At 38.0% G+C, this 11,721-nt stretch overlaps 1 protein-coding gene across 1 annotated transcript in view; it reads left to right on the top strand.

Annotated features, from left to right (window-relative positions):
• The first annotated feature begins 4,100 nt into the window (after positions 1-4,100).
• The window catches only part of LOC112639342, a 65,050-nt gene continuing 57,429 nt past the window's right edge, over positions 4,101-11,721 (top strand). The window contains exons 1-2 of the mRNA XM_025412903.1: positions 4,101-4,440; positions 4,871-4,994. The gene's annotated coding sequence lies outside the window, so the exon portion shown is untranslated. The remainder of the gene's footprint in view (positions 4,441-4,870; positions 4,995-11,721) is intronic.

Here is an 11,721-nt window from a genome sequence, read left to right as displayed (position 1 = left end):
AGAGTATATTTACTATTTTACGAGATTGTGTTTCGACCGAGATGAGACCCTGATCCGGACGATGAACGGGAATTTAAGGTCGGCCGTGCAATGTCACATGGGAGTCACGGCAAATGTTCGTGGACGAGCTGCCGCTGCAGGCTACGCCCGCCGTACGTAAACGTTTGCATTTCGAACGTGTACGACGTGGCAGTAAATTTCGTGCTAAGCCGAAGTCGCCCCGAGTGATTTACGCGAGTGCCGAGGGCGGAAGGGTGGTTTTCGGTTTCGGACCGTCGACTTTCGCCGCCTCGGTGTCTTATCTGCGGTAGGTGAATCGGAAAGACATGGTCGTAGGATAAATTTCGGGGCTACCGATCTTCCTTCGCAGTCATATATTTTATAATTTTTATTATTTAAATATAATTATTTTTTTAATTTCTCGTGTCTTATAGTAAAATAACGATAAATGTCATTTAAAAGCATGCACTGAATCGGGAGTAATTTTTGAACGCTTTCAAAATATTTTGGATATTATTTTTATATAAAGATTTGTTTTATGTTTATTATGAGACACAGAATTATATTTATTTTAGTTATTTTAATTATCCATGCTTTTTAATCTTTTCACGCATGTGAAAATAGAATAATTGCATTATTATTTACGATAGAAAGTAACTAATGTTACATGGCATTTGAGGGATTTTTGTCAAATAAAATTTAAGATAACACGAATATAACAGAAAGAGGCATTCGCTAACTTTCAGAAACATTATATTATCCAGCACTATCGTAGCCATGAATCTTCGGATGTTGATTACTATTATTAAACGTCAAACTTTCTAAATTATTGAGCATCTCGTGAGCCGTGAATGCCTTTTCCAGGATGCTCGCGTGAGCACGCTCACATTTACGAGATTACGATGTTTCCGGTTTGGACCACTAGCGTGAAGGAAAATTATAGTGATCCCGCTTATACGGACCCGCTAAGAATGACATATGACGCTCAGTTTTAATGTCGATATTGTTCTTACATCTCTATTCACCGTTTTGAAAGACATTCTTGACAAGCAGAGAAGACATAAAATTATTATTTTATTACTCGTACATTCACAGACATCTGTGGCAGATACGTGGTTTCAAAAAATATTCCATGGAAGCATTAAATTCTAATTATATACTGTTATTATTGACGATATATATTCTCTTTGTTATCAAGATCACGAAATTTTATCGATATTTTAAGATCATAATTTATCGATAAGCTTTTCCCATGTAGATTATTATAGATTATCAATTTTCTATTTATGTTTCTTCTATTCTTTCTTTAGATTTTGATTTAGCACTCGTATACATCCATATATTTAATGTTGAAAATTATACAAACATTCTCTTTTTATATTTTATATATCACGCTTTATTTCGACGGATACACGGATAAGAAAATAATCGCCGAAGACAAAAGCCGATGGCGGAGGAGCGCGATGCGAGGCACACTTGTTGTCCCACGCCACGTTGCTGTAAACACGGGATTTCGCGCTGTCCTCGCGAAATAAACGCACGGATGATGCACCCACGCGCGCATCTCGCGCGAGGGTGCCATTGTTACGGAGGCGTCGCGTGCTGCGTGGCAAATGCGCTAGCACCTTCATTCTCCTTCATTACTCACTGGGTTTCTCTCTTAAACGCTGCGCCAAATCGCCTTCTTTCCGGTGCACTCAACGAGAGGAAAGAACTTTATTTGGACGATTCGCATGTTTTTTCGCGTCACTCTGGGAGTAAAAAATGTTGAATTTTCTCTAATTTGGCATACGAAATATATATGTGAAAAGTATATTATATATTTAAAAGTACATTTAAAAGTATATTCAAAAATATATTTTATATTTTAAATATTTTTATATATTATATATGTATAATATATATATATATGTATATAATATTATTTGCACAATATTTTTTGTTGAATGGCTTCAGTACGAACAATAAGATCTGTGAAGCAATAAACGTTACCCAAATTTAACCGCGGTAGTCGTGGAATTAATGTAAGAGGCGTACGCAGGTAGTTCTCGGTAAATTGCTTCTTTTTTTCTTTCTTTCTTTCTCTTTTTCTTTTTCTCTCCGGTTGCGGAATGCGCGGAATAAAATTTGTTCGCGAGAATCCCTGATTGTTATATGACTGCCCTCGCGGCTGACATTTTTATTTGCGACCGATCTGATAGCGAATGTATTCTACGATGTTTGGCCACGTCGATCATCAATCGGGGTCGATTTACGATGATTCTCAACGCGAACCGATTGATTTCACGCCATGACATGGAAATGACGCTTGTTTCGTGAATATGCTATAAGAAATGCTACGATGATACAATTAAAATTGAAAATTTGTTTTGGCAATCAGAAAAATGTGAACAGAATCTTTCAAGAGTTTAATTAAAAGAAAAGTTTTAATTACAGATTAAATTGTGTTAATATTGAAGAGTATAGAAAAAAATTTACAATATTAAATATAATCGGAAATTGAAATTCTTTGAGCGTAAGCTCCACTTGAGATTAAGCGAGAAATAAAATTTCAATATTTCAATAATGATCGAGCTTACTTGGCAACTGCAACCACCGTGTCGGCTACAGTCACGTTGATAACCGACGTGCCTGCAACGTCGGCGACGTCGTGTCGCCGAATCGTTCAGAAGTGGCCCAGAGAGTGCCCGCGTGTCTCCACTTCAAGAATTTAGCTTCTTATGAAGGCGGCTCATTGTTCCTGACAAGTGCGCCGATCAGCAGCGTGCATTGGAAAATGGAGTCATGATCGACGGATCGGTGGCGATCACGGTCTTGGATCGGATCCGCGGACACACCCGGATTCGTCATCGTCTGAGCATACCGATCCCAAATGTCATTTTAACATATGAATGGCAGATCACGCGGGCAAGCATCCTTATTTAATCTTACGATGCACTCGCATCATCTTTTTCGTTATGTATGTTCCTTTATGTATTATGAGGCTTCACGTAGAGTCTTATCTGCGATTGAAAAGTCGTACCAGAGAGTCGAGCATTTTTAATACATATATATTTTATAGGCCCGTTCTTGTGGATAAAAGTATAAATTTCGCAGAAAGGGTTCCGTTCATTCTTCCAGCAAAAAAGAAAATTCAAGATGAGACCTTGTATATGTGTTTGCGCTATTACTTTTAAATGTTGCGTATGAATTTAGGAAAGATGCAAATGCAGAGTATTGAATAAAATATTTTAGTAAGCTTGTTAAAATTCTCCTTGCGTTCCACTTAAGTATACTAAAAGATTCACGTGAAAAATCCCCAAGGGACTTTATGATGTCGTGCCTCTACCTGGCATCGATCCGATACGCGACTTCGTCTCGTGGTAGCACAGACTTACATCCATATCTCTCTGAATTCAATTTTCTTGCAACGGCAGCAACAGCGGTCGGATTTTTCGCGACGTTCTCGCCGCGGTTCCTCGCACGGCTGTCATAATTCGCACGTGAACGAGGCAGTTCCGCGGGAAATGACTCCGATAACTTTCGCCCAGGACGAAACGTCAGTGTTTCGAGCGTCGCTTCGCGTTATGACATGTTTATTCAATCGCCGTGTGCTAAAACCGACAAACTCGGCAAGGTCGGCGCTATTACTGGGAGCATTTCCCAGTGCGAAGTATCTTTCGAGACGCGTTCTCTCTCGAGATAATAATAATATTGAACGAAAATAACAGTCCTTCTCCAGCCTTCGATTGAGTCGCGTGAGAATAATTTTTTCAACCACTCTTATGTACCGTTAAACAATCTTTGGGTCCCTATTTATGTGGATTCGAGGCTTACCTATCGGCGAGCTGGCATTTTAGCCTTTTTCTACGTGTCTCAGCTATAGCATTTGCGTGGCAAACTCGACAGAGTAGTGGCATGATTTCTGTATATATTGTACAATTAACTCTAAAATATTTATATATGTGTAATATAATATATTTTGTAATTTAGTTTAATTTTAAAGAAAATATTTTTTACAGTAGCAAAGATTGGCGCAATTGGTGCGTTTTTTTGGAGTATATTTATATTACATCGGGTTTTTATATTTGATGAAACCCTCCCATTGGGTACACCTTGACGTTGGTGGGAGGGCTTAGTACCCAGAAGGAACTTTCCTGAAGGGGAAGCCAAGTACCCAAACGGTTTAATAATTGACATTCGCATTTTCGCGTCTTAATTAGTTCGGGAGTGCCGTGAAAGTGTCGCGCGACCGTTTTCATTGTGTTGATTGATTCATTTTAATTTTAATTTCGGGAATGCCGTGCAAAGGCATTGTCAAGTCGTATTGTTCGTCGTATTGTTTGTCGTAATGTTGAATTTTTAACTCATTTTATCGATCTTTTTTGTATTATCGTGTATGGTTGTGTGTCCGGTGCGAATGGAATAGGAGATTTTGCTGGACAACTTTTCCGTTGATCGGTGAGTGACAAATTTTTATTATATGATAAAAACCGCCAAGTATATAAATTGTAAATTTTAAACATTTGAAATTTTTTTTAACTTCTATTTGTTGCATAGAAATATGGATTTTTTATGTACTTATGTATATTTCTATTTATTTTTAAAAAAGAATTTTTATATACACTCTATGTGTCGTATTTTGTATATTTTGAAAAAGTTAAAATAACTTAATTTTAGAATCAATCTAAATAAAGAGTTTTGAAACTAAAACTTTTATTACTACGGCAAATGCAAATTTACTTAATATGACATTTAAAATTTGCACATAAATATATCTTCCCAAGTTGAAATTTTTCTCCTATTTTCTCAATATTCAACTTAACATTTAAAAATAATAGTTTTTTCTAGTCGACTGTAAATTATCTATATAATCGTTTTTTATGTTTAGCTTACTGGTGCAACCGGCTATAAAACCACAATTCAATATCAGGATACTCAGGCTATAATGCAGCAAGATTGGCGTCTTTCTTCATACATAAAACCGGTCGCATTCTGCTAATTGGCTAAATAGTGTAAGTATACCGACTTATGGATCGATTTACATTACCCATAAGAAATTTGTTGCCCCGTCACGGCGGTCGGCTTTAATAGAAAATCGCCGCCGCATTTTTTTAAAGGACGACGAGCTCTCGATCTCTCATGAGGAGAGAAAGAGAGAGAGCATCTCGCGCCGCGCTCTCTTCATCTCCGTGACTTCGATATTCGTTCAATCATTAAGAGCGAGCGCATTTCCAATCCGCTAACGATCTGACATCGGTACCTTTGAAAGACGTCGTGCCACCAACGCGCAAATTATACTCGCTTATTAAGAAACCGAGTCACATCCCGCTCGAACGATCATCTAGTAATACTTTTGCGATAACGTAATTAAACGTTGATGATCTTGTTCTAATAATATCGTTATAGGTTTACGCATAATGAATTGCGTGTTACATCTTTTTCGAATCTTTAACTAGATCTGAATATAACATCGTTATTTTCAATGCCATGAAAATTCTTCGATTGAACTGTTTAAACAGTATAAATCTTATATGGTATTTTATACATATAAGATTTTTCAATTATTTTTATTAATTATTTATATTAATAATAGTAATATTATTATTAACTATTATAATATTTTATCATATAAAAATTTGGGTTTGTTGGAATTATTTATAGAATGAGATTATATAGAATTATTTAGTTAGATTAAAATTTTATAATTTCCGCAAGGAATAAATATAAAGATAGGTAATTATTTTTTTATATAAATTATTAAATCAAATTTTCTGTCAAAACATACTGTTTACTATATGACTACAGGTGATATAAATGTTTGCAACAATCGGATATGTGTAGAAATGACGGATTCGTTTAAGTCGAGACTTAGCGTTACTTTCTCGGTCGGTTTCCTTTCTCGCAGCAGCGTTTCGCACGGTCCCTTTAAGGTCGCATTAATTGCTTGTGAAAACGCCCCCGCGAGCACACCCGGGACTGGGTTTCGCTACAGATCCCGCTCGTCAACTTCAGTTGCATCTTTGCCACCGTGAAAATAAATCCTTCCGAGGTCTCGGCACAGCGGATAAATGCCTTTGCCGCCGTCATCTTGTAGACCCAGAAAAGACCCACGCGGAAGTTCAACGCGTTCCGCTATCTGCCCTTCTCCTCCTTCGATCTTGTCTCCTTTCCATCGCATTATCGCCGCCCATTCGATACGGCCAGCAAATCGATTCTCGCCGGTTTCTTTGATGCTTCAATCTTCGGCGTGGAATCATATAGAAGGGTTAGCTTATTTGTTGATTCAAAAATATCTAGGTAAATTGAGACGTGTTAGTAGAAATTGGAGATAAATCATTTATGCTTAATTAACCTTCCGATTAAGCAAGATTAATTTATATACTCCTTATATCAGAAATATATCATGCTCTTATGAAGAGTATAATAAAATTTGTTTGATTCTATACTTTAGAGAATATATTTTCGAAGGAGATAAATTTATTTCAATTTTTTTTAACGTGTTAATAAAAGATTAATATGTAGGAAACGTATAAATTATATATATTATTCCACAGTTTAGAAAAAAATATCGTTAAATAAGTAAAGACAATAAAAAAGATAGAGTAGATTGTAATAATTAACAGAGGAATACGATTTTTCACATTAATCTAAGAAGGAGGAATAAATTTTCGGTGACTGTGCGATGAAGTCACATTAACATAGACAGAAGATCGAAGGCGGATCCGGTTCCAGTCGTTGCAATGCGAGGAACATTTTCGAATCCTTTGATCCGGCGTGGCTTTTATCGCGGCTCGATCACAATAAATTAATAAACACTTCTTTTTTATCCAAGGCGAGATGGGCCGGCCACGATATTAGAGGTTTATTAATTTATTTTCTCTTTATTAGGCGGCCGCAGTCGCGCCCGTCGGTAATCAGGGATCTGTAATTAGTCGAACATGCTGTCTGTCCATAGCGATTTATGCCGTGCCCCCGGGGGTGATTCCCCCTTCGGCCCTCCGTCTTTCTTCCTTTCACTCCACCGACGCTTCTTCTTCGATTCTCTCACTGGACAATAGCCCGGCACTGCCGTTCCTCTCTCGTCATCCTCTCGCATCTCCCTTCGAGGAAGGACGAATTCTTTGCCTACCTATCGGCACGAGGCATCCTTGAAACCCGTAATTGTCGGCGGAAACCGCGAGGCATAAATGCCGCACTCGTCTGATCAATCACTTTGTTGTTGTAGTTTCAACGCGTTGCTTGCGGAATATTCTTAACTAATATCTAAATGTGTACTCGAGTGAGAGAGGAAGGGCAGGCTTCGGATAATTGAAGGTTTCTTATAGAAATAATACAAACGCAATTGTGTATCCTATGAATTAATCAGAGGTATCCAATTAAAAGTTCTGCCGTGTAATAGTTGTTGGAGAACAAATTTGATGATATTTTTTTTGTAATAGATACACCATGATTATTCCTAAAAAGGATTATAATCATTGAAATTAGTATGAATATAATTATAGAAAGAATAGAAGAATAATTTATTATTAAATTGGAATTTCATTATTTAAATTTGGACAGAAATTATCGACAAAATTTTCGGAGTAATTCATATCTTATTACTCCACGCGTCTCTGGCTCTTTAATCTTTCAACTGTTTAATCTTCAGTTTGTTAAACGATCTTACAGAAATAATACAAACGCAATTGTGTTTCCTATGAATTAATCAGAGGTATCCAATTAAAAGTTTTGCTGTGTAATAGTTGTTGAAGAGCATATTTTTTTGTAATAGATATACCATGATTATTCCTAAAAAGGATTAATCATGACGATGCATAATTGTTGAAATTAGTATGAATATAATTATAGAAAGAATAGAAGAATAATTTATTATTATAATTTGAATTTTATTATTTAAATTTGGACAGAAATTATCGACAAAATTTTCGGAGTAATTCAAGTCTTATTATTATGCACGCGTTCCTGGTTCTTTAATCTTTCAACTGTTTAATCTTTAGCTTGTTAAACAACACTTACGCAATAAAGCAATAAAGTATGTAGATCGATAAATTTTCACGTTGCTCATCCGCAACGAGCGCGTAACTAAGAATAAAATAAAGATCTCAGTATGTCAATATTCTCCCCAATTGACACGTGCGATAAGAAAATTATAGGTACGCTATGCACATATTGACCCCCAAAGTGCATCGGAGTTTTAACGAGCGATGCGTCCCGGCAAACACCAGATAAAAATCTTCCCGCGGCAGCACGTTCTTTCGTTGACTAAGTGGTTCGCGGGATATGAAGGATCTGGTCTCTGTTCGCCGCCTGGCTTGGATTTAAGACCAACGCCTGGCTGTCTGTCCGGGACCACACCTTCTGACCGGCCCCTTGGTTCCATATAAAGCATCTCGCCGAAGTTTCATTATTTTCGCCAAGATTGAAGTACGCAAGGGTGAGACGCGGTGAACGTCAAACTCCTTTCGCGATGATATTTATAGCCTGGTATACGGAAAAAAAATCACTTTACTCTTAAAAAAAAGCTAATTTTTATTTCATTTGTATAAGCATAGATTAGCTAGATCTTTTCAAAGATTCAAGTGTGAATTAAGAATCATTTCTTAAATTATTCCAAAGGTGAAACTAAAGAATTAAATAATCGTAACATCGAGAAAATTTAAGTGCAACGCGAAGAAAATTTCCCATGATCCCACGGGCCGCTTGTTCAAATTAATATATCGTGTGCGCCGCTTAAAAACGTCCGAACGTAATTGTCCGCAATTTCTCAGCCACTTTGCGGCAATGATGTCCCCGAGACAAAGTACTTCGTAACACGGTGGTCTACGCTATAAAAATGAAATTCCACGCTCTTCGCTGGGAAGATCTTTTTTCTCCCGGCGATAACGGTCGCGCATTTTTCTTCGTGAAACCTTAATTCGGACTTCGCGTCCGCGGACCCTTCGCCGTTTTGCGTCCCGCGGACGGCTTATCGTCGGAATGACTTATCGTCCGGGACCAGCCAGCGCGTTTTGGGCGAGCGTGAGTAAGAACGGTGGGACCCGCGCCCGTAACAACCTAAATTAAGTTCGTGCCTTCGTCTCTCACCCGTATTTCATTTCCGCCCAGCAGCAGCGGCAGCGGCGACGTTCGTGCCCGAGGACGCTCGTTTTCTCGGGTTTAAGATTACCGCACCTCGTGCGGCAGAGAAACGAGCCTTATACGACGCCGACGCGGACGTCGAGATTTGCAATCGGCGCTGACGCTGATCGCGAACGCGAGATCGACGAGAAATCGCCGTCTTCCATCGCCGCTTATCGCGATTTGTACTCGAGAGGCAATCGACAAAAAAATCGCAATTATAAGAATGACAGCTGTCACAGTCTCAGTATCTCACAAATTAATTAATTAAATTTTTTAATTAATCAGACATGTAGTTTCTCTCAATCCAGGAATTTAGCAATTACATTTGCCTCGTCAATGCTTGAAATTGAGTGGGATATAAAAATGTGTAAAGTAGAATTAATACCTTGATAGCCCATTATTTAGACTTTACTTTAAGATAGAGAGACAGTTTTGCATTTATTTATAATTATTGCATCATTGAAGCCTATCTTTCTCGACGATTCAAATTCGCCATATTAATAATCCGTGCCGCGTAAATGTCAAGTATATTCTCGTCGAGATTAAATCTCCTTGCGACTTTTATCGCGCCTCGTTTCGCGAATTAAACGTGCACGCGCTGATTGAACGGTTCTCACAATAAGCGTCGCATGCCTTTCTGCCGATTGAGCGCGTGTTTCTTCGTCGTATTTACGATTGTCGGGACTCATAAAACCGGGATCCAGCTGCGATAAGATACGCCGTACGACAATCCCGTTCTGCGCCGTCCGATAAGGATGCCATAGACGTTTAGCGGATAAATGGATGTAGATTGAATCGTCAGGCGGACAATTTTGGTTTGGATCGGAGATCGAAGCTGATAAATGATTCATACGTCCTGAAGAATGGACAACCGGATTGGCGAAGCGAATGCTTTTGTATCGATTTGTCTCGTTTTCCGATACACGAATCTACTTTGCAGGTATCATAATGTAATATCATATCATGTATGATTAAACGTTCCATCTCATATCGCAATATTGGAATGGGATATAAACAGAATGAGGAGATCTTGATTCAAAGTAGTAAAATCTCTCGATAACTTTATTTTTGATAATCGTATACTATGTGTAAAAAAATCAATGATTGATCGCTGTGTGAAACATACCATAGAGAACTGTAAGCTTGCCAATGTACAATTTCATAGATCTATAAAGCTAGAGTTCTGTATATAGGATGAGCCTGAATGAAGCAATCGATGGATTTACAGATCTATGAATTTATGGATATGTGAGCTTCTTTTCTTTGATGATGGATCTCGCAATCTCCGCGCTGCCGGGGATCTATGGACGTAAATTTATGGATTTATTGAGTCATCAATCCATAGATTTATGAATTTGTAGATCGATAAACATAAGCGATTGATGGATCTATAAATCCATAGCTACATAAATGTAAGGACCCCAATATATTCTATTTGTAATAATAAAAAATATTAAAAATATTAAATTTATAATAAAAAAAATATTAATAAAAAGGATATTAAAAATATTAAAAATATTTAAATATTAAATATTAAAAAAATATTAAAATATGAAAGAAATGAAAGATAGTCATATAAGAGTGAATAAAAAAAATCGTTTCCAAGATTACATTAATTTTTTTCTGAGTAGAGGAAGAAAAATTATTTTGGAATCACTTTGTAATAAACAGGATACAATGTTGCACGTGAGATAGCCTTTATCAACGATAGCGGTTTCCCTCGCGCTTTCGCGCATCAAAGTCAAAGCCTATCTCCCGAAATCTTCGCAGAGACCACGCGGTTTTACCTCACGTCGTGTTTGCGTCACATCCTCCGTGAAATGGTCGTGCGTAAAGTCTCAAGGACCGCACACACGTTGCGCTTGTTCGAGGAAGACGTCGAGAGGACACATGTGTGTGTCTCGGAGCTCTTTTCATGTGTCTCTCTCTCTCTCTTTCTCATCTCGCGCCGCGGGAGAAGCATTATTATCCTCTCGATAACGGTGAAGAAGCGGCAAGGACTCGTAAGAATGAGGGTACCAACGCTATAGAGAGAGTTCGCAGACTTAATTTAGGTTATTACGATGTACGAAACCTCGAATCGGGCGCTATAAGTCATTTCCGACGATAGGCCTGGAATAAGTATTCGCGCGCGGCCTCCTTTCTCTCTCTCTCTCTTTCTCTTCCTCTTTCTTCTTCCGCATTAATCCTGGTTAAGAAAGTTTTAAGGTGCGCATAAATTTTTTAAAGGGCTCGTTAAGCCGGGCCACTCTCCGGTCCCTCGCTGTAAATAATAACCTTTACATGAGGTTTTAATCCAAGGTTGAGCGCACAATTGCTTTCTACATATTTAAAATACCACGCCGAGTCTCGCAAAGTTGCATTCTTATTTGTCTAAGTAATCTCGAAATAATCTTTATAAACGTGCTATATTGGGCTTTTCACGGGACGAAGTTAAATCTTGATCTACGTGAATAGATTTATCGTCAGATAGTATGAAAATATTCGTATATGTGTACACAAAGTATCGCACCTTCACTTCGAGCATCTTGCTCGGCGTATCACGCTATTTCGGTATCGTTAAGTTCATAACGTGAGACGGACGATCGTTTCGGTTGACGTCTATCGAGCGTTTGGGTA

The sequence above is a fragment of the Camponotus floridanus genome, unplaced genomic scaffold (assembly GCF_003227725.1).
Source record: "Camponotus floridanus strain SB8 unplaced genomic scaffold, Cflo_v7.5 scaffold59, whole genome shotgun sequence".
In the NCBI taxonomy this organism is placed as follows: domain Eukaryota; kingdom Metazoa; phylum Arthropoda; class Insecta; order Hymenoptera; family Formicidae; genus Camponotus; species Camponotus floridanus.
The sequence above is the reverse complement of the archived record's forward strand: the minus strand, read 5'-3'. Positions and strand labels throughout refer to the sequence as shown.